The sequence below is a fragment of the Oryctolagus cuniculus genome, chromosome X, assembly GCF_051225735.1.
Source record: "Oryctolagus cuniculus isolate XC-2025 breed Fujian yellow rabbit chromosome X, ASM5122573v1, whole genome shotgun sequence".
In the NCBI taxonomy this organism is placed as follows: domain Eukaryota; kingdom Metazoa; phylum Chordata; class Mammalia; order Lagomorpha; family Leporidae; genus Oryctolagus; species Oryctolagus cuniculus.
In genome coordinates, this window is record NC_142888.1 from 481,286 (window position 1) to 505,752 (window position 24,467).

The window sequence follows — 24,467 nt, forward strand, 5'->3', positions numbered from 1 at the left end:
TCTGCCTTATTTTCTGCGTGTTTCTGCATTTCTTTTTGTTCCTCTACTAGACAGTCTTCGCCTTTCAGGCAGTGAGTGCACACTGTTCGTCTTTGAACACTCACTGTTTCTTAGCATAGAGACCGAACCCAGTGGCAGAGCAAAGTATTTGCAGAGTTAATAAACAGAACCATCTACTTTAGCCCAAACCATTTGGGATTAACAAATAGATATTGAGGCTTTGCAGAAATGGTGTAAATCCTAGCACACTGACAGAGTGCAGGACGTTCTCTCCTTGCAGTGCCTCTGTTTTTCAACAAGGGTTTTGGTAAGAGACCTTGCAATTGGGCATGGGTTAATTCCTTTAATTCCCCAATAATGTAGATTTGGCCATAATTAGTAGCCACTTGAAATATAGCTTTTAAGTTGTAATTCTCAACAGTCTATTTCAAGGACAAAAAATCCATAAAGATAAGTACTGGGATCTTACTTTTTAATCAAAGGTTAATTAACTGAATTAATCTTTATGTTTCAATACATTTTTACATGAAAGTTTGAATAAATAATTTAAATGGGTTAAAATAAAATCAGTGTAATATTAAAATAAATACTAAAGCATAGGAAATGAGTTAAAACCTTATAATTAATTATGTAGCAGCAGACAAAATTGCCTATGGCAAATTTAACCTGAGAAGACAGAAAAGTTGATAAAGATTCTGAAATCCTCCTGGAATCACTAGAAGTGCCATAGAAATCATTTAGTAAAATGTATAGTGTTTCAGAAATACATGGTTTCTGAGCTGTTTAAAAATAACCAAGTGGTTACCATTTAAATGAATCTTCTGAATTGCAATGAAAATAAATAACTGCAGAATTATAAATCAGCTCTGTCATATCCACAGAGAAAATGAAGACAGACGGCAAAAATGGAATCAGACTACACACATATGGTGGATAGAAGACTCAGAATCATTTAATGAAGATTTTTCTAGGAGCAAATAGTGACACCATCCATAAGCAGAACCTGTTTATATAACACCTGTGTGTCTATGAGACTATGTAGGTGGGGACTTATGAGAGGAATATTTTTGTTAGTAAATGTCACTAAATAAGCAAATAAGGTAAAAGAAACATTAGGACCAAAGATTGTGTCATTCTAAAGAAAATGAATTATATAATATGGATATAATGTATACTTCAAATTATGAGAAAGCAAGGCAATTTCAAGGTCTTTAAGGGCCTCCAGAGAAGTGTTCATTTGTTCTTATGTGAGTTTATATAGGTCATGAGAACCAAGCACTGCAGTTTCAGTTGCGAGCAAGGAGATGCTCTGCCTTGTGCCCAGATTGAATCACTGCCCTGCTCTTTCCTGATCCAGCTGAGATTGATTGGGTCAAACACACACACACACACACACACACTTCATGATAAGGGTTTGTAAGTCAAAGAAGCTAACTGAATGAGTTCCCAGTGACAAAAATCTGAAAGTGTTTAAGCAAAAAACTACCTGAAGCAGTATTGGATTATAATCCATATTATAAAACAAATACCCATGCGCCCATACAGATATAAATCAATGATCACATAAGAATACTTTGGGGAGAAAAACCAATCTCCCATGCAGAAGAATTGCAAATAATTCATATAGATATTCTGCCCTCAATGAATTGATGCATAACTCTCCATCCCTTAAGTGTGGGCTGTGGGCTAGTCATAATGATGACTCCATTCCTAACAGTATATGAAAGGGAGAAAAAGAGTGACTTCCTAGTGGAGAAATCTGACAAACACTACCTTATCCAGGTGATCAGGGCCAACATCCACAAGGATGAGTCCTGCTGATAGTAGACACTCTTGGTATGATGTGATGAGTACAACATTTTCCACTCTGGTTTTCCTTCCCAAAATCCATAACCCCAGTCTAATCACAAGAAAAATGTCAGTTCCCAACTGAGGAACATTCTACGATATAATTGAGCAATATACCTCAAAATAGTCAAGTTATTAAAACAGGGAAAATCTGAGAAATTTTCAGTCAAAGGGACCCTACAGAAACATAATGTGATATCCTGGATGGGATCCCTGAACAGCAGTAAAAGTTGGGGGAAAAGTAGGAAATCAATATTAGCTCAATAGAAGTGACAAATGTACCACATCATGGTAACATGCTAACACAAAAGGCAAACTAGGTAGAGGGTACTATGGAAATTCTGTACTATCTTTGGAACTTTCTATAAATCAGAAACTATTCTTGAAAATTTAAATTTATTGTAGAAAGTGATAACTATTTCATAGCAACTGGAATGTCTCATAGAAACTAAGAATGGATGTGTACTTGGGCATTTAAAATGGACTAGAAAGCCAAAAAGGACTAAGGGAATCCTCTGTCCTCTTTCTCTGAATAGTAAACTTAAATCACATTCATTCATTCATTCATTCATTCTCTCTCTCTGACTCTTGTCTCGTTCTCATGAGATAGACAACTTGGCTGTAGCAGTGCTGGGATGGTCACGTTGTGTAATTCCAAACACCTGGAGAGGACCTGCGCTATCTTGCATTTTGGCCCAATTCCAAATGCTCAGAGGAAAGCATTGTCCACTTGAGGACAGGAATTCCCTATGTTTTCCATCATCTGTGATGGAGGCAGGACCAATGACGGGACCCTAAGTAGTCCAGTTACGTCCCCTGTTCGCCCTGGACAAATCAGTTGCCTTCAGGCTGCCCAGAGTCCCTCTGTTGTGGATAGTGGGGAACTCTGGGGGAAGGGAGTGAAGGAGCTGCTTCCAGGCTGGGAAGTGGTGGAGGAGGACATCACCCACCATTAAGGTACTGGACTGACCACACAGTGACTAGGATTGAGGGGAAAGTCGCAGACCTAATATGAAACATAAATATTTAGCACTTTTGAAATTGTACCCTTATCACGCTTCTGAAATTCCGAAAGCTCTGCAAACCAGTTTTCCATAGCTCACTTGGCAGGAAAACCTGTTCTGAACTGAAGAGAGGCTAATTTAGGCTCTACACATCCCATTTATTGCAAATATTCATATCACTTTCCAAAGAAATATTAATATGTGTGATTATGGGTTTATGCCCAAGTCCCACCTGGAGTAATATGTAATAAATTGTATATGTTACAGTATCACCTTAATAAAATTTGAAAAACTGAATTACAGTGCATAGTTGCTCCCACAGGTTTCATATAAGGGATACATCTATAATAGTACACATATTGAAGTACATAAATGTCCGTTTCTATGTAACTCTGAACAAGAACCACAAAAAGAAAAAAATATTCAAGAAAAACACATGATGTTTGAGCTACTTTGAGGGTAATGGGCTATTAATAATACCTTGTTTTACATATTTACAATCCTCAAATCTCTTTTGTGCTCTTTATTTCGTTATCCATGAAAATAAGTTTTGGATATAAGCCTGGAAAATACTATTTGTCAGTTTTTATGAGTAACAGAGAGGTACCTAGGTTAGGTTTGCTAGAAAAAGAGTTGTCTCAGTACCAGGTCTCCTAACCATTAGTTCACCACTCTGAAACTCTGCTACCCTGCACCTCAGATGGAAGGGAGTTCATGAATTAGTATTTTTAGCATGTAGGCAAAAGTACAACAAAGCTGCTTAATATGTGGTTTCTTTGATGGCTAAAGAACTATGAAAGGGAGTATTTGAAAGGTCCTTGGAGAGTGGGACGCTGGGAAGATCAAGTAGATTAGGTTAGAGAGGAAATGGCACAAAATAGCTTTAAAATCTGTAATCCTTATTTTAGCCATATCTTCACAGAAACTTTACACTCCCATGCTATTTTTCCTTGACTCTGCACATATTATCTTCTGTGAACAGATCTGGATCTCCCTTCATTGTTTACAAATGTTCTATCTCACTCAAATATACATGTAGCCACTTACTTTTAAATAGTTCCTTCTTTCTTTTTTACCTCCAATGATAATAATAAAATATCTGAAATGGTATTTTATATAATGATTTCCATTCCTTTTGAGTTTGAGAGCCTTCCTTTTAGTAACAAAATATGGCATGTCTCCCAGATGAAAATACTTTGATGTTTAGTATCTACTTACTGAAAATATAATCACAAACACAAAAAACTAGTATGAATTCAAGTAATTCACATCAATACCTGTATTTGTTTGATAATTAGCAGCATACAGGTAACAGATATAACATTTATTCATTCTACTTACAAGGTTTGCTAACACTGAATTTCCAGAATGGTCTAAGTCCCTCTGTTATAGTCCATTTCTGTTTTAATAAAATTAACTAATATTAATAATCAAATATCTAACAAAATTAATGGAATTTGAAATGTATATTCCTTGTACTCAAATAATTAGAATACCATCACATTCTCAGAATAATGCCTCTCACAAAGTAGGCATTCAATAGACATTTGTAGAGTGAATAGATAGATGCTAAAACTTCAGGTGCGACAGCCTATTGCAGTAGATAAAATATCAGCATTCAGACTTCCTAGGATCTGAATCCCTTGTCAGCCGTACATGCCTTTGACCAAGTCAGTTGTTGTAATAGCTACCTTTAAAGTACAGTCTTTCTTGGTGGATCCCATAAAAGGTAGTTCCTTGCCCCTCTCCTTCAACTTCCTGTCAAAATTACTCAGGGACTCACCAAAATTTTTATTCCCAAGAGATACCTAATGGGAACTATGTCTCTGATACTGAGAAATATGACACTGTCAAACATATACCCCAGAAGGGTAGAAACCCACATGTAGGGGAGGGCGCTGAGGCGTAGCAGGTAAAGTCACCTCCTACAGTGCTGGCATCCCATATAGGTGCCAGTTCCAGCCCCGGCTGCTCCGCTTCCCATCAAGCTCTCTGCCATAGCCTAGGACAGTAGTAGAAGATAGCCCAAGCCCTTGGGCCCCTGCACCCATGTGGGAGACCCAGAAGGAGCTCCTGGCTCCTGGCTTTGGAACAGCACAGCTCTGGCCATTGTGGCCAACTGGGGAGTGAACCAGCAGATGGAAGACAGACCTACCTACCTACCTACCTACCTCTCTCTCTCTCTCTCTCTTTCTGCCTCTCCTTCTTTCTCTGTGTAACTCTGGCTTTCAAATAAATAAATCTTTAAAAAAAAAAAAACCCACGTGTACCTAGCACAACATAGAGCTTGGTATGAAGCAGGTAGATGCTCATTATCTAATGTGTCAAGTGAATAACTAAAGGAAAATGGAGAATTTCCCATTGGAGGAAATCACCATTAGGGGCAAGGAATTCCTCATCATATATTTAATTAAATCAAGTGGGTTAACACTCTGAGGAAAAAAAAATTCCCTACTGTACTGCAATTATTGATGTTTTTTCTCTATTTAGTGACAATGCTTCCCTATCTCAGTATAAGTGAGGGTATCCCAGGAACAGTTATCAAAGGCAGCTCTTCAGTTCTGGCACCATGTGTCCCTATGTTTTCTACTTTAAAATGTTGTCCATCATTAACAATTCTGAGATTGATGGTGCCTGTGCAAAATTCCAAATCCTGTTTTTTATGGGGTACCATGTGATGTTTCTATAAACGCATGAACTATGCACTGTCTAATCAGGCAAGTATATCTCCTCCCTCAAATGTTCAACATTTCTTCATGGTAAAAACATTCAGAAGAAAATTCTTATTAATGCCTGAAGATCCTACGAAAAGGACTAAAATTTGTCTAAACCTAAGCAAAGTAGGATCCTATTTAAATAAATCCCCACTTGCTTGCTTATTTTATTTGCTCTTTTTACCTTTGATGTGAGTGCCTTCATACATCTTTTGTTTTTTAAACTTGTACTTCTGTGGAGACTGCTTGTAATGATAAAAAGAACTGTTACAACAGATGTCAAAATGTTTATAGCAAAAAGTTTTTCAATGATGCACACAACAAGTATATTTCATACGTGAGTTTACACATATGTGGTAATACAATCAGTATTTCTAATTGGAAGACTATTTTTCAACTCAGCTTCTGTACTATTACATAGTTTCTCTCTCTTTGCATCTTCATAATATAGAAACATCCACCACAAACCACAGCATGCAGATTTACATTGTAAATGAATATAAATTTTAGTGTTTGCTCTCCTTAAATTTTTGTGTTTGTGGTTTTAAAAATGTGGGTCTTAAATTTCCCAGTGCTTTGCCAAAGTGGAGCGGCTGGGACTCGAACCTGTGCTCACATGCGATGCCAGCATCATGGGCAGCAGCTTAACCTGCTGCACCACAATGCCAGTATCTTGGTGGTGTTTTTGAAAGTAATGACTTGAAAAGGACTATTTTTCAAGAGAATTCAATGCGGCAGGATTTCTGTCCTGTACATATTATCAGAAATGACATAAAATCCCATAGTTTAGTTGTTCAGATAAGACATCTAGGTTCAAGCCATATGATGTTAGTTTTGTTTACATGACTGCCATATCTCATCTGCGAAAAGGGATCTTGACAAGACTAGCTTCGTTGTGTTGTGGAGACCACCAGAGTTAACCCAAACTAAAGTACTTCAAAAAATCATGAAAAACGGAATTAAAAGATAAGCTTACTTTTGTTCAAAAAGATTCTGAAATCCATAGTTTTTGTGTAACAGGCACTTCCATGAACTTTTTGAAGTACCCACTTATGAAACTGTTAGAGTGATACCTATGTCACAAGTATTGGCTATCGATAACACCCCTGGAGTGCCAGATTTGACCCTCAGTGTGTCTCTTCCATCAGTGGAAAGTAAAGGCATTGTCCAACAATCTGGGGGAGCACTCACACTTTGATCTGGACCACTCGGACAAAAACTGGGTGATTGGATCTGAGTCGCCAGGACTGGCTGTGTAAAATGCCCACTGAAATGATCACCAAAGCCTGTTGTAAATGTTCTTTCTGGTCCATTTGGCTTTGAGGACCCAGCATATGCCTAATGGCTCCATTAGTGTATGAGTTAGGAGGACCCAAGCCAAATTATACATATTCATGACTGGTAAATTGTTCAGTCTGGCTCTAAGTAGGAAGTAAAAGATTTAGGAGAGAAAGTATAGCTCCCCTTCCAGGCAGCCCAAAACACAGGAGTACTTTATATTATAGCAGGAACTTGAGTTCCACAAGAATCATTTAGTAAAATCTATAGTACACTCCTATAAAGGATATATATTCAAGGGCATCCAGAGAAAGCAAGTTAACGTGACAGAGGAGGAAATTACCTAAGTAAAAGAATCTCCTCTCTGCCAGTAACTTACAGGGGGCCCTGGGCCTGTTCTCCCATTAAGTCCATCTGCCTGGGCTGGGTGCCTGGCGGCTCTTCTGCTAATGAGAGTCTGCTCTTCCTGATATTGGAAGAAATAAGTCTTCCTATCCACTCCTTTCCATGTGCCAGTGTCATGTCAGAAACAATTTTTTTGAAGAAAGAGGCATTTCAAGACACAACCAGGTGTGCTCGTTCAGTCACCCAGTACCTTGACCGTTAGATGCAATGAGGACAGAGAACAATGCTCACTGCCTGTCCTTCCTCTGCTGACTTACTAGATACAGAGGGAATCACATCCTTATTGCTCAGTGACATCAGAAGATTAGTTTCCCATAAATGCTCCTGTAAGAATGTGCAATGATTTGCATTTGTCACAATTTTTTCACAATCCATGAAGTTATGACTACATGGACTTTTTGCTATTATATGTCTATGAAGCAGATAATTATTTTCATTATGCTTAGGTTTGTTTTTAAACCTTCTACTGCACAATTTTTTTTTGACAGGCAGAGTTAGTGAGAGAGAGAGACAGAGAGAAAGGTCTTCCTTTTGGTTGGTTCACCCCCCAAATGGCTACCACGGCTGGCGCACTGCGCCAATCTGAAGCCAGGAGCCAGGTGCTTCCTCCTGGTCTCCCATGTGGGTGCAGGGCCCAAGCACTTGGACCATTCTCCACTGCCCTCCTGGGCCACAGCAGAGAGCTGGACTGGAAGAGGAGCAACCAGAACAGAACCGGTGCCCAATCAGGACTAGAACCCGGTGTGCCAGCGTCGCAGGCGGAGGATTAGCCTAGTGAGCAATGGCGCCGGCCCTACTACACAAATTTTAAGAAAATGATGCTTGAGAATTATTCGTCTCAACGGAAAAACAGGCCTGAGGTCCCTTTTTAGATTCTTACTGATCTGGTATGGCAGGCAAAGTTCTAGAAAGTCCTTTCCCATCAAGATCCCATGCCCCTTTCCCCTAAAACCTATGAGCTGATGAGATATCACTTCTACAGAGAAACCACAAATTTGAAACACAAAGGCAATTCTAATGGAGGGGACCACAAGAGGAGTGTAGGGAATATTAAATAACTGAGAGAAGATCCTGATAAAAAGCAAACTTCAGTCCCATAATTGCAACTAACTGAATTCTACAAATAATAGGAATGAGCTTGAAAGAGGACTCTAAGCTGCAGATGAGAACACAATTTGTTGACACCTTGACTTCAGCATTGTGGGACCCTAAACAGAACACTCAGCCATGTTGTGCCAGACTTCCAGCCTGTAAAAAGGAGCTAAAAATGGACACAGTTTAAGCCACAATTTGTATAATATGTTGTACAGCAATAGAAAGATAATATACCTGTTCTCTTTTCATTCCATTATTTTAAATGGCTGAGTAATGGTGATTAGATAGGGAATATTAAATGCCCTGAGAAACACCCAAGGGTTAACTCTAGTTGTTGGTGATCATGGAGTTATCTCATCAGAAACAGAATACCTTGCTAGTAATTGTGACATTGTTGGGGTAAGGAAAAAAGTTCATGAAGTGCTGCGTTTACAATCATTTTTCCTAAACTTTGATTCATATCTGGAATATTGTTTTGTTTCGGGTGGTTTCCTTTCCTCTCTGCCTGATGGAGTTCTTCCCTATTACTGTAATGACAAACTCAAAGTCCAGGAATCCCTTGACAACTCCATGAGCAAAATGGGAGCATGTTGATATCTTATGTTTGTCACACAATCCATTGTTAAAGCCTATGCAGCACAGGCATCACGAGGTGTTGGAAAAGTACTAGGTGGGAAATGCTGGTAAAAAAATGTTCAATAGGGGCTGGCACCGTGGCATAACAGGTAAAGCTGCTGCCTGCAGTGCTGGCATCCCATATGGGGGCCAGTTCAAGTCCCAGCTGCTCCACTTCTGATCCAGCTCTCTGCTATGGCCTGGGAAAGCAGGAGAAGATGGCCCAAGTGCTTGGACCCTTAACCCATCTGGGAGACCTGGAAGAAGCTCCTGGTTCCTGGCTTCTGATCTGCCCAGCTCTGGCCATTGTGGCCATTTGGGGAGTGAACCAGCAGAAGGAAGATCTCTTTCTTTCTGCTTCTACCTCTCTGTAACTCTGCCTTTCAAATAAATAATCCTTAAAAAACATATGTCCAATAATTTCCAGGATTACAGGATACTATTATATGAGGTCCAAAAATCTTGGGAGACAAAAGGGATGGGAAGATGGGTCTTCCGTGTGTTTAACACAAGGCTGAAATAAGGATGGGGTAGTTGTTTGGATTTGGTCACTCCACATTGTATTAACAAATCAAACTCAGTTTATAGCAACTGTGATTTGTTGATGCATAATAAATAAGCAAACAAATCAAATGTGTTGAGAAAGAGGAAGACCCCTCTCCACTTCTTGCAGCTCCTTGGAACAGCTCAGCAGGTCCTCTACTCTGATGTGGGCCACTACCATTCAGCTCCGCTTCCCTAGATGTGCCACCAATCCTGATCTCCTTCCTCTGAGGACAGCAGCAGAGCCCTTCCAATTCTTTGAAATATCTCCTTCAGAGTTATTTCCCCATGACAGCACTCAAAATGACGCACTTGTATTTTCCAGAGCCTCTCCGCAGCAAAGCTCACATCTCTTGTTGTGCTTGATGGAAAGGTAGAGTTGAGATAGAGTCATGTGAGCATGACATAATGAAATAAAGTATTTTTTTTTCAGGACTGTACCAGTTAAGGGTCATGGATTTTCATAAACTGAAGGGACAATCTAGATATTTGGAGAGCCCCTCTTTCAAAGGCAATACTAAGCTTTCTAAATAATAGAGAATTCTTTAGGGGGGAAATATAGTTTTCATAACCTGCTAGCTTAAGTAAGGTAAAGAAATGGCATTCCCTCCAACTAAAATCTCAAAAGGAAAACCCAGGGCATCAAATGAGGGCGATTTATTTTATTAACCTAATGTACAGTGTTTATCTTGCTGATAGTAAGATCTTGGAGGATGGGTTTTATTTATGTTTTTAATTAGTATACCTTAAAAAATCTAGACAGCTTCTTGTCCTACAAAGCAATAAATTTTATCTCCTACCTAAGTGAGTAGTTCTAATGGTCTGGAGTCTTGCTTATCCTTAAACACCCTTGCTAGTCAAATTAAATGCTGATTTGAGGGAAAGGAATGAATGAGAGGACATAATTCAGTTTAGTATTGGCATTTCACTTTATAGTTCAGCAAAAAGCAATTTCTTACTTGCTTATCTTCTATCTTTCTAGTGCTAAACTACAATACTAATCGTGGTGCTTTAATGAGTATGGTAAATAATGTTCATGGTTTGATCTCTGAAAATATAATACTTAGGCCTTCATTTTCGTGTGAAGAAGAATTTTTATGCTGGCATGAATAAATTTGTGACCTGCACAACATTATATGGGCATTGATGAGAAATAGTGATTTCATGCAACTGATGTGACTCCTGTGATCCATATTAATAGCATAGGCAGGTGAAGGTGAACAGGAGGCTGCATGTTTGCCCTGCCCATGGTTCAATTAATAGACTTGGATAAACAGCAAATGACTGCAGAGTGGAGGGTATACATTTCCTTCATTAGATCTATAGACCTTCTTTACCTAGAGATCAATGTGTCTAATATATATTCTTCCTAGTCTTGTATTAGTAAAGATTAACAGTGACTTGATGCCTTCATTATTCCCATTTCCATTCCCAACAGTTGGACATTCTTCATATTTATATTGGGTTATATTTCCCTCTCTCCCTTGGGGATGGGCATTGTTTATCAATAGAAAACTTGAGGAAAACATGGAAAAATGACAGCAAATTCCATTTCTTTTCTTTTCCTCTTTGAGCTCCTAACTAGATGCTGTGCACAAATGTATGCAAATGGCAGTCATTTTTAATGCAAAATACTTTGAACAGATACATAGACAAAACACAACTTGCAATTCATTCTCTTGCCTCTTTGTAATTAACCTAAAGGAAAAACTAGAACAAGAACACACCATTCCTGTAAAACAGTCCATCTGGGGCTTGCTGGACTTTGGGCATTATTAGATGACTGCTTTTCCCACAGAGTGAGATAGATGTGCTTTGAAAAATAATTAGAGGACTCTCATCTGTTGGGTTAATTAAAACTGCCCATGTGTTTGCCTTTTTCTAGGCTTTGCTGTCTTCCTTGTATAAAACTTCCATTGATCCTCTGTGAGTTGAGAAGTATCACAAGTTTAGTCTTTGCAAAAACAGTTCCTCTGCCTTCCAAGTCAACTTCAAAAATGCACCATTAAACCATCCCTCAAGAGTAAGTGTAGACAGTTGGACAGTGCTTCAAAAGACAATGATGAACTAGTTAGGGAGGGAAATGCAGTAACCTAAGAAATAAAAACAGCCCAATTCAATTGCATGCTGATTATGTACCAAGTCCTATGCTGAAAGTGATTTAGACATATTACATTAATGTTTAACCCAATCCTGTGTGGTAAAGGGACTGTAAATGCTACAACATATTATTCAGACTTAGATTACATGGCTGGTAAGTCAGAGAAATAAGATGAAAACTTACACATTTAAGAGTCAGAAGTCATGTGCTTTACAGCTCTGTTCTGGTTTCCCTTAATTCACATAAAACACTATTTGTATTGACTGTTTACTTGACACTGGGCACTGTTGTGACTTCCGTATGTGATTTAATTTGATCAACTCATTTAAGCAAACAAGAAGTGGTGTGGGGACTCTCATGAGCCCATTTTGGAGTTTTATAAACTGAGGAAAGAGAGGCTCAATAACTTGCCATATTCCGAAATGGGGTATGGTAGAACTGGAATTTGAATTCATAAAATCTTGCTCCCCCAGCTGTACTTTTCAACACAACCTTTCCATGTATCACTAAATAATTAATTTGAATCTTCCCTGTGAGAAGTTGGGAAAGTAAACTTAATTTGGAAAGTCAAATTCAGGCTCAGAGCAGTCCAGAAAGCTTGAGAGGATAACCGGCATGTGCTCGTAGAAATGTGACAGAGAAGACTGAGGGTGACATAGTCCCAAATGGAGGGATTAACAAAGATGGGGAGGGCTCATTAGTGAAGGCGAGGGAGCAACCCAGTTTTGATAACCTCAGAGCTTTAATTGTGTTGAAAACAGGAAGTGACTGTTTGCTCTGGGCTTGTACTTTTCCTTCCTGGCATCTGTATCCCAGGATGTTATAAAAGACACTGACAGCCACCTTCAGGCCAGGTTTTCAAAACCACAAAAACCTGAGTAAGTCAGGCAAAATAGGTCAACATTCCCCTTCATGTTAGCTGTACAGAGTCCAACATGGTGAAGCATAAACAGATGTTGGCCAGTACACAAAAGGGTCCAAAGCATCTAATTAAATGCAAAGCAAAATGTAGGTGGAAGAAGGAGAACAAATTCAAGGATCACCTTGGTCATAGGGAGACTCAGGAGTTAAGGGTCATCTTGAAGAGATGTCAAAAAGCATACTAGCTCCAAAACAGTCTTCCAAGATACATTTATCTTCAACTGCGGGATTGTGAGATGCATAGATTCAAGTTAAAAATAATACACATGGAAGTAAAACAATGTCTTCTCATGAGTTTCTTGTGAGAGTTTAATAATAAAATGCTGTGTAAAAGTGCTTCATAAAAATTAAAGAGGAGCATAGCTGTTTATCTATGTATTCATTCAAGAAATATTGAGAGTCTCTCATATATTACGCATGGTCCAGGCATTTGGCACTCATAAGTGAATGAGACTTGTCACTATGCATAAAAGCTCATGGTCTAGTGGAGAAAATGAGCTTACTTAAATAAATAATTATAATTAAGTATTCTGAGATAAGTGTTCAGATGGTGTTAGAGTTTAACGAACTCTTCCTGGAACGATCACAGGGGAAATGATATTTGAAATAAAGCTTGAATAACCATCGATCTAAACAGAGCAGCTCAAATTGTTAAACTTCAAGAGTAAAATATCAGAGGAAATATTTGAGACACTGGGTTAGACAAAGTTTTCTCAGATCATAAAAAGTACACAAACTAAAAAATTAATAAAATAGACCTTATTAAAATTAAATCAACACTTAAGAAGTGAAAAGCCAAGCTATAGACAGGTAGAAAATGTTTACAAGACACACATAATAACAAGAGAAACGTCTCAGTAAAACGATGGGCCAAAATATTTCAACAGTGTTTACAGAACATGATATATAAATGACCAATAGGCATAAGATGTTCTACAGCATTAGTTACTAGAGTAATATGAAATAAAATCACAAAGAGATGCCGCTATACAGTTGCTACGATGGTTAGTTAAAAAGTATACCTAATGTTGGTGAGAATGTGAAGCAACTGGGATTCTCATGTACTTCTGGTGGGAATGCAGAATGTTAAGGCCCATTCGAAAATAATACGGCAGTACATTATAAAATTAAAGATATACCATGCAGTACAATGATCCTATTCTGAGATGTTTATCTATGAGAAGTTAAAACATAATGTCCACACATACATAAGTTTTATATTAGTATTCACAATATTCAAAATTTGAGGACATCCCAAATATTCCCCAATAGTTAAATGAATACCACACCTATACCATGAACTTTATAAGGACTGGTCACTTAATACACATTTACACGTTGAGCTAAAACCAGATTATGATCATAAAGGAGAAAACATAGTACATAATTGCTTTATACTCTGAAAATGCAAATACAATACACCTAACAAAAAGCAGCATAAGTTTAGGACCTCGTAATGTTTTTTAAACTTTTAAGCAACATTAAATAATTTTAATGCTGAGAGATTAAAATACTTTAAAATTTTTATTTATTTATTTGAAAGAGTCAGAGGGAGATAGACGGGAGGAGATCCTCCATCCACTGGTTCACTCCCCAAGGGCCACAAGAAGTAGGACTGGGCCAAGCCAAAGCCGGGAATTTCATACAGCTCTCCCACATGGGTAACAGGGGCCCAAATACTTGGGCCATTGTCTGTTGCCTTCCCAAGCACAGTAGCAAGACACTGGATTGGAAGCAGAGCAGCTGAAACTCGAACTGGCACTCTGATACGGGATGAAGACATTACAAGCAGTGGCTTAACCTGCGGTACCACAATGCTAGCTGTCGCTCCCCCTCTTCGTAGAGGAACGACACAGGACCCTGCGCTGTTCTTTCGTCTGCTCGGCCCTCCCCGGGTTTGCTGCTGGTTCTTCCCGGGTTGGCTACTATCCCTTCCACCTCCGTGGAAGGGCAGTTCCCCCTGGCCACATTCCCCACTTCCGCAGGGGAGCGGCACACCACCGGCCGGCTCTCTGGGGGCTGCACAGGTGTTCCCTTAGATGTTCCCCTTAGATGTTCCTGGTGCATGCCATCTCTCTCCTCCTTTATAGTCCTCCTCTGCCAATCCCAACTCGGCTGCCCACACGCCGAGTACGCTGCTCTCCTCCAATCAGGAGCAAGTCCTACAGTTTATTGGTTGAACTGGAGGCAGCTGTGCAGAAGCTGTTTACTTCTCTCCCAGCGCCATATTGTGGGAGAGCAGATGCATAGAATAAGTCTTAATTCCAGTAACTCAGTCCAGTCCGGGCTGCTCCCCACACTAGCACCTAAAATAAAGTGCAAGATGCAATATATCATCTTTCCTCCTAATATTTAAGTTTTCCCTGGTCTGCCTAATCTAATTCCAAATATATATTCCTGTCAAAGTCTTCTTTCCTTTCTCTCATCGGGAATATATGAATTTTGATTGCTTACTCTAAAGAAAGAGAGAGCTAAAAGAGTCAAAGGGATCAGATAAACAGGACTAGTGTCTGCAAATACTAACCGATAGAATAAAAAAGGGAGAGAACGATCCAACATGGGAAGCGAGATACACAGCAGACCCATAGAATGGCAGATGTCCTAAACAGCACTCCAGCCTCAGAATCAGCCCTTAAGGCATGCGGATCTGGCTGAAGAGCCCATGAGAGTATTTCAGGCATGGAAAGCCAAGACACTCTGGGGGAAAAAAAAATGACCTAAATGAAAGATCTCCGCGAGTGAGATCCCAGTGGAAAGAACAGGTCATCAAAGAAGGAGGTACCTTTCTCTGAAGGGAGGAGAGAACCTCCACTTTGACTATGACCTTGTCTAAATATGATCAGAGTCGGAGAACTCAAAAGGCTTCCATAGCCTTGGAAACTCATGACTGGAGCATAGGGTGATTACTGATGCCATAAACAAGAGTGTCAATTTGTTAAGTCAACAACAGGAGTCACTGTGCACTTACTCCTCATGTAGGATCTCTATCCTTAATGTGCTGTACATTGAGATTTAATGCTATAACTAGTACTCAAACAGTACTTTACACTTTATGTTTCTGTGTGGGAGCAAACTGTTGAAATCTTTACTTAATATATGCTAAACTGATCTTCTGTATATAAAGAGAATTGAAAATGAATCTTGATGTGAATGGAAGGGGAGAGGGAGCGGGAAAGGGGAGGGTTGTGGGTGGGAGGGAAGTTATGGGGGGGGAAGCCATTGTAATCCATAAGCTGTACTTTGGAAATTTATATTCATTAAATAAAAGTTAAAAAAAGAGAGAGCTAAAAAATATTAAACAGACACAAAAGGGTATTTCCTAAAAGCTTATCTTAAAAATATTATTTTGAGTCAGTTGATGACTATGAAGTGATTACTCAATACATGAAACGTAGGTGAACCAAAAGCACCAAGTTCCAGTTTCATATGAAATGCCATATTTCAGGCCAGATAATATTATGTTGCATGCACTCTAGCACAAGAAGAATATTTTAGTTTCTAATTATCATAGGACTACTGCACTAATCACCTTCAAAATCTAATAAAACATCGGTGTAAGGAAAACAAAATCTAAATTACTACAGGGAAATACCTGATGAAATATTATTATATATAATAAATGACAATTTTAAAAGCTTTCTCAAACTGTGTTTTAATCATGTCTATCTCCATTAAGTCACTGAGTTAATTAAGTAGGCAAACCGACTAGAGACAAGAAAATTGATTTCCTACATACAATACTCTCAACAGAATAGCAAACATAAGAAAAGGATCAATTATTCTTTGTGGTGTGCAAATTAAGCTGTATTCAGAAAAAAAAAAAAACGAAATCCCTGTTCCCTTGTTCCCTTCTCTTCTTCTGTAACATGTTAATCAAGTAAATATGGCAGGAAAGGAAAATACATCAGAATGTTCTTTGTACCTTTCACCTGTGGGAAGTCTTCTGTCTCATTAGAGAAAGCCTCCAACCACTTCTCTTCCCTAACAGAGTTTGGGCATTCAAACTAATGAGCAGATCCCAGCTCGTTTGTACTCAGAAGAATTCTAATAGTGATCTATTTAGCGAAGACCTATAACAGAAAATGTATTGGCTTTTTTTTATAAATATGATGAAGATAGCCCATTCCTTTGCCTTTGCCTTCTCTGTCATCACACTACCCCCAATGTCACTCCATTGCCCCCAAGGGTCCATGATGCTCACTTTCATTTGCATCTCCAAAACGAAATCAGAAGGACTCACATCTGCTGGTATGTGTAAGGCCACAGAACACTTAACTGCGGCATCCCAAGGTTGAACTCTAAGGACTACATAAATGTCCACATATAATCATTGACTAAGTGAACGGATGGCTCTGCTATAATGCTTAACTAAAAATCAGAAACGTATCATTCCATAAATTTCTTTTTTTAACTTTTATTTAATGAATATAAATTTCCAAAGTACAACTTATGGATTACAATGATTTCCCTCCCATAACGTCCCTCCCACCCACAACCCTCCCTTTTCCCTCTCCCTCTCCCCTCCCATTTACATCAAGATTCATTTTCAATTCTCTTTATATACAGAAGATCAGTTTAGCATATATTAAGTAAAGACTTCAACAGTTTGCACCCACATAGAAACACAAAGTGAAAAATACTGTTTGAGTACTAGTTATAGCATTAAATCACAATGTACAGCACATTAAGGACAGAGATCCTACATGAGGAGTAAGTGCACAGTGACTCCTGTTGTTGACTTAACAAATTGACACTCTTGTTTATGGCATCAGTAATCACCCTATGCTCCAGTCATGAGTTTCCAAGGCTATGGAAGCCTTTTGAGTTCTCCGACTCTGATCATATTTAGACAAGGTCGTAGTCAAAGTGGAGGTTCTCTCCTCCCTTCAGAGAAAGGTACCTCCTTCTTTGATGACCTGTAAATTTCAATGCTGAAAAGTAAAGGTAAATGTGGAAAAGGGATTTTTTCCCTGTAATCTTTTGCCTATTGTCTCCATAATAACGTTAGTGAATCTCTCCATATTCCAGAGGGTATGTGTCAACAATTCAGCTATCACAGTATACAGTATTCATTTATGTCTCAGATGATTTTGTATAGATATGAATATGTTTTTACCCTTCAGTTAAATTTGAATAACTCCAAAACCTTTATCATTTGTTCAAGCAGTATCACTGTTTCATTTGGGAAGAATTTGCTAATAAATGACGTTCATACAGAAGCTTTCAAATGGTTCCATAAAGAGTTTTCTCCATAGTTTCTAATGCCAGACCTATGAATAGAGTGCTTTTTAGAGGTAAGGATGAGTTGTGAGTGATTTCAAGGTAAAACTATACTTGATATCATATTTGCATTATCACACATGGTACTATATAGCCTAGCTCCATGTTATTGTATTCAGAAATCCCACAGTAAAATCAGATGTGGGAGTGTAAATCTCCAAAGAACCAATTTGGTGTGACTGAAGGTTTATGCCCCCCTACTAAATGCTTATGCTGAAGCCCTAGCCCCCCATGTCATAGTACTTAGAGACGGGGCCTTCTGGAGGCAACTATGTTGAGACAAGGCCATGAGGATGGGGCCCTCATGATAGGATTGGTGCCCTTATTAGAAAAGACACCAGAAAAAAGAATTATGGTTTTGCAAAAACTGATGAAGAGTGGAGAGGGAGAGGGAGGATTGTAGGGAAGTAGGGGTTGAGGGAAGTGTGCTTGTCTTTTTGGAACTGTACCTATGGAATGCATAGAATCTGTCCTCTTTACATTAAAAAAAGTAAAGAAAAAAAAGGCACCAGAAAGCCTGGTTGCTCTTTGCCTCTGCCACGTGAACCTGCATTCAGGGTAGCCAGCGCAAGCCAGAACATGACAATGCTGGTACCCTAACCTCACTCTTCCAGCTTCTAGAACTGGGGAAAAGAAGTTTCTGTTGCTGAAGCCACCCAATAGCATTTTGTTATGGCAGCACAATCGAAGACACTTAGAACACCTATTTAGCTAACTTGACTTAGCACGCTTCCTAAGGCGCTCATCTAGCCACAACTTTGATTGCCTGAGCAGAAACTGAATTGGGAATTTCTTGATGTAAGTAAGGGAGGAGTCATCCTGATGTGGGGTCCTTGGTGCAGAGGAAGAACACTGCTTTTATTTTCCCCCGTATTTCTTTTTAAAATTAATTTTTTCAGTTATTTACTTAAGATTGTCGTTCCCCCTCTTCGTGGAGGAACGACACTAAACCCTGCCTAGGCTTCATATCCGAGTCACGGCACCATTATGTCGCTCCCCGTCTTCGTGGAGGAACGACACAGGACCCTGCGCTGTTCTTTCGTCTGCTCGGCCCTCCCCGGGTTTGCTGCTGGTTCTTCCCGGGTTGGCTGCTGTCCCTTCCACCTCCGTGGAAGGGCAGTTCCCCCTGGCCACATTCCCCACTTCCGCGGGGGAGTGGCACACCGCCGGCCAGCTCTCTCGGGGGCTGCACAGGTGTTCCCCTTAGATGTTCCTCTTAGATGTTCCCCGTGCATGCCGTCTCTCTCCTCCTTTATAGTCCTCCTCCGCCAATCCTAACTCGGCTGCCCACACGCCGAGTACGCTGCTCTCCAATCAGGAGCAAGTCCTACAGTTTATTGGTTGAACTGGAGGCAGCTGTGCGGAAGCTGTTTACTTCTCTCCCAGCGCCATATTGTGGGAGAGCAGATGCACAGAATAAGTCTTAATTCCAGTAACTCAGTCCAGTCCGGGCTGCTCCCCACAAAGATAAAGAGAACAGATTTAATGTACTTCATAGATACAATTCTAAAAATATATTTCCCTTTCTCCATCTGTCTCCCCCTCTTTCTTTAATTTTTGAGATAACATATTTTTAATTTACATTATTGTCAATGGCTTAGTGCTCCACTAAATAAAGACTTCAACAAGTAAAAGGAAAAAGACCCTAGTTCAGCAGGCATATAGGCAAGGACTGCAAACAATAATCAAATGAAAAGATACTAATTTCACTCATACACAATAAATTTTAAAAATAATCCGATACTTAAAACTATAGTAGCATATCATTCTTAACCATTTTTTTGACAAAGATCAAACAAAATTTCACAAAACTATATTTTCAGCAACACTGATACAAACAAGCATTTCTTTAATTTTTTAAATTTTAGCTCCCACATGTAAGGAACAGCACCTAGTATTTGTCTTTCTGTGTCCAGTGATTTCACTCTGTTTCCTTCCACACATGGTTAGCATGTGGGTGTGTTTTCTATCACTAATGCACTTTTATCCCGGGAAAGTGGCATCCACATCTGGAAAACTTACATTTAGACTCAGTGCCCTAAGCAGGATGGATCCTGAAATATCTGGGCTTGAAGAACATAGTACCTTGAATTTTCATGGTGTTCCAAGATGGAGGAGAGCGAGAGCTGTATGGATAGAAACAAGTAAGCCAGGTGTGATGTCTACGCTGAGCAGAGACTACCTACATATGGGGAATTCTCTAAAGATGGAAGTCATACCTCACTTGGGCAAATCTCAGATCTTGACATTTCATTCTGTAAATAAAAAGAAGCCAGATAAAAACTAACCAGGTGAGGTAGGAGCCAGCTGGGTTGTGTGGAACATCTGTGAAGCACAGAGCTGGCTACCTGCCCGGGTTCTCCATTACCCTCGCAGCATTGAGTTCCTTCTCTCCCTCCTGTTCTCCGGGCAATGACACCTGAAACAGGCCTTACTTCATTTTGTTTCAGCCATCCTGATTTACTTCCTGCCATACAACTGGAAAGGCAATGACTGATCAGATTCTCATGTGAAGTCTGCTATTCTTAGGAGAATAATCCAAACTTCAGGTTCTTGCACAAACTCTCTCACTCTTGGTGGCCACTGGTCCGTAGAGGGATTTGAAGCCAGCTTCTTCAGCCTCACTTTTGGATTTCTTCCACTCCCAGACTTTGTCCCAAAAGATGTGTCAATAGCTTGTTATATTTTCAGCTCCTAAAACATTTTCTTGATTACTGCCTTCCACATCCTCCCAGTATTTTCAGTCAGTTGGTACTAAAGTAGAAGAGAGATGACAAGCATTCATGTCCTAGCTCTGTAAGCCATGACTCCCTGACTTTGGGCATAGTACTGAACCTCTCTAAGTAAATTTCCTTTTCAGTCAAATGTGAATGACTTCCAACTTTAGTAGTCATTCATTCATTCATACAACACACATGAATATGTATGGTCATCTACTCTGTTTCAGGTACTGTTTCAGGCACTAAGGGTATAGTGGTAAATACACAGACAAAACCCATGTCCCCATAGAACTTATAATAAGAGATATGAATAGCAAGAAAACAAAAAAAGATAAAGCAGAATAGAAAATACTAGTAAGTACAAAGGGGGAAAATAGTACAGCACAGCAGTAGAGAGTGAGTGGTAGATTGTTAGGTACAAGTGAGCAGACCTCATTTAGCTAGGTGATCACAGAAGACCGCTCTGAGGAGGGGACATTTGAGCAAAGACTTGAATGATGTGAGAAATCAAAGATCTGCATGTGGATAGAGGCAGTGCTTTCTAAGTAAACACACTGCAAGAATAAAAGGCCTACAGTGGATACACGCTAGGGATAGTGAAGGAGCAGCAAAGGACAAGGACGATCATAGCAGCATTCCCTGGAGATTTCTCTCATCTGTGACTTAAGAGACCACACAGATTTATTTAAGATTAGAAACTGTCAAAGCTTTAGAGCATTTATAGGAAACATAAATTACCTGCAGGCTAAAACATCCAATATTTGGGGCAGCAAAATAGTAACAGAAAACCAGAGTGTCATCATTGGATCTACCTTTCAATACTTTGGAATGGACAAGACTTTGCACCCGAATACAGAAATAATATTTACTGCTCTAGGGAGTACTTTGAGTTTGGCAGATTTACCCCTGCTCTTTTGTGTGATGAAGAGATCAATTCTCACACTCTCCTACTTGTGTGTCTTTCCCTCTGATTTATCTCTTTCTCAAGAAAGTTCTGGTTACTGCTTAGAAAACTAGGATGGGGGGAAAGAGCCAGCCCTCGGGGCCTGGCATCCTGGTTGCTGGGCTAAGGCTCTGATTCCAAACTTGATTCTCTGGTTTTGGCCAAGGAGCTGAACAGCATGAGTTCTGTTGCTGTCCTGTTTCTTGAGCCATTTTTGTCCAGATTTCATGGTTTCATTTCTTTGGTTCCACTGCCAAGGTGCGTATGTGGTTCACAGATTTGTGTCCCAGTTATAGAGGTCTTAACTGCAAGATCTTAAAGTTAAAAAATCAGCCCCCAAATAAATAGTGGTTGATGGTGATTAATGTCTTCATAATGGGTCTGCTCTTTTTCACATGTCATCTGGCTTCAGCAGTGAAGGTCATTATATACATATCAACATTTATTAACAAAATAAGCTTGATTCCATTTCATCTCTCTTCCCAGTGCCTTATATATGTTACTGAATTTGATCCTCCTTAATATAATACTTACCATAGGAAACTGGGTCACAAAAACCCTACAACTTGTCCATGATCATACAAAAAGTACTTCAACCAGGCATCAAACCACAGCCTTTCTAGTTCCAAAGTCTGAACTCCTAGTCATATTGCTTACTTGCCTCGCAAACATTACCTGTCTTACAAATTCAGTTCAAAAGTCTACTGTCTACTGAGCTTTCTCTCTTCAGGTATAAACACTTTAATACAGACTACATACTTACCATTCTGAGTTCTTATTTTGCGTCAAGCTCTGTGCTTAGTGCTGTATGTATGTAACCCTTATAAAATGAGGCTGCCTCCTGGCCAGGCAATAAAATGGTTTTATTCTAATCCTATACTAGAAAATTAAATCTTAGTTTTAGTCTTTGTTATATTACCCCTCAAACTCCGGAAGGAGAACTGCATCCAAAACACAGACCAGCAGTTCTTAGAATCCTTCTCTCCCTCCTTCCCCATCACTCCATGAACTGCCCATACCTCCTGAGCCTACGAAACAATGCATTAGAGCTGCATCCAGTCCCAGTTCTTTCAGACTTCTAAAAACCACTCCCCAGTACTCACTCCAGGCTGTTTCCTCCTCTTTCCCTCCATCCATCTTTCTTTCCAAATCCAGTTGTTTCTTCCCTAGAGGAGCTTTGTGTTCTTTGCAGTGTCAATCAGTCCACTCAGTTTTCAGTATCTTTCACCTTGGTGGTTCTACATAGCCAACAGAAGGAAAGCTGAATCAACTGATATCACAGAGGCAGTAATCCTATCAAAAAGGCATTACTTTCTTAGGAGAAAAGGCAATAGCAATGGCCATCCATATTCTTATACTTTGCTCATATGATGTACATTTTCTCAATTTATCATCATCACTCTGAGATAAGTTTAAACTGTTGCTATTTTAAGATGAAAATTTGAGGAACAGAAAAGGTTAACTCCCCTACATAATAGGATAGGATAATTGAATACAGATCTAGAATTTTAAGCCACTCTGAGTAAATAAAGCCCTTGAGTTTAGCCAAACCAACTGTTGAACAGGTTGCCTAATTCCTTCAACCTCCCTTAAGGGTACCAGTGTCTTCAACGGAAGGTTTAGCAAACAATAGCCCATGAACCAAATCCAGCCTACAATCTATTTTTGTAAATAATGTTTTATTGGAATATAATCACACTTATTAATTTACATGCATCTACGGCTGTTTTTGTATTACAAAAGCAGAGTTGAAGAGTCATGACAGACTATATGACCCACAAAACCTAATAAAGCTACTATATGGTGCTTCACAGAAAAAAACTTGCTGACATCTGCACCAGAAGACCCTCAAATCACCTCTAACAGTTCATCAGAAATGTCAATTCACCAAGAATAATTTTTCAATTATTTACATTTACAATACTATATTTACAAATTTTCCAAGAATGAATTTGTCTCATCTGTTTATATGATTTAAAATGACTTACATTGGATAAAATAATTTAACAGATATTGAATCTTTCTGCAAAGGTTTAATTGCTTGGCTTCAATTTTGTATTCCTAATTAACATGTTAATTATTTTCAGTTTTTCATTGCACTTTCTTCCTGCTGAATTAGCTGGAGAGTTCTGGGGCAGAAAATGGGGACCCTGAGCCTGGGGAAAGGCAGACAAAAGAGTCAGCTTAGAGCACAAGCTGGGCTGCTTTCCAGAGAAGGGAACCTGAGAGAGAAAGAACAAGAGCAAGATGAGAAGAGACTCTGAGCCTGTGGGAGAGTGTGACATCAATAATTTCTGGATTCCTAGCTCCTCACAGCCTTAAGAGCCCTGCCATTCCATCTAATACTAATTGCTGTCAACCTATAATTTGTTTTAAAGTAATTTGTTAAGTTGATCATTTTGTGAAATCCATTGAATGTTCAATGTATCATATTTATTGACTGAAATTGGGTTCAGGAAAATCTTTTCTTGGTCAACAAATTCATCAATAAATGTTTATGAAGCATCTACTATTGCCAGGTACTCTTGGGATTTAATAGTGAAAACAAAATAAAGATCCTTATACTTATCTTAAGTTATATCCCAGCAAGGGGAGACATAAAATAAACAGTATCTATATAATAATGAAATTGTATAGTGCCTTAGAATGAGATAAGGGGAGGAGGAAGAAAAAGAGTTGAGAGTGTAAAGGAAATTGAGGATACAAATAGAGGGATACAATTTTAAACAGTGTGGTCATGGTAGGAGTCACCGAGATGACAATATTTCACAAAGACTTGATGGAGTGAGGCGAAAGGTACATAGATACCTAGGAAAGTACATTCCAGGAAAAATGAGCTGTCAGTGCAAAAACTTTAATGGGAAATCAACAATGAGAATGGTGTGTCTTATATAATAAATGAAAGGAAAATTAGTACATGAGGTCACAGTAACTGTGATGGATGGGAAATGTAAGCCATTGTTGATCATTGGAAAGATTCCAGCTTATGTGCAGTGAAAC

The 24,467-nt window shown here is 39.2% G+C and overlaps 1 protein-coding gene and 1 long non-coding RNA gene across 9 annotated transcripts in view; one reads left to right on the forward strand and one right to left on the reverse strand.

The window, feature by feature from the left end:
• The window catches only part of GLRA2 (glycine receptor alpha 2), a 202,383-nt gene that overhangs the window by 106,598 nt on the left and 71,318 nt on the right, over nt 1-24,467 (forward strand). The gene's annotated exons all lie outside the window — the stretch shown is intronic.
• LOC127484913 (uncharacterized) overlaps nt 1-24,467 on the reverse strand; it is a 226,740-nt gene that overhangs the window by 33,596 nt on the left and 168,677 nt on the right. Inside the window, exons 4-5 of one of the 3 annotated variants that reach the window (XR_016228344.1) lie at nt 22,571-22,705; nt 19,313-20,558 (exon numbers count right to left, since the gene is read on the reverse strand). The exons of 1 other annotated variant lie outside the window; for it this stretch is intronic. This is a non-coding gene — a long non-coding RNA (uncharacterized LOC127484913). Of the gene's footprint in view, nt 1-19,312; nt 20,559-22,570; nt 22,706-24,467 lie in introns of those variants that run through there. One more of the 3 variants, XR_007912138.3, reaches the window with a different exon arrangement.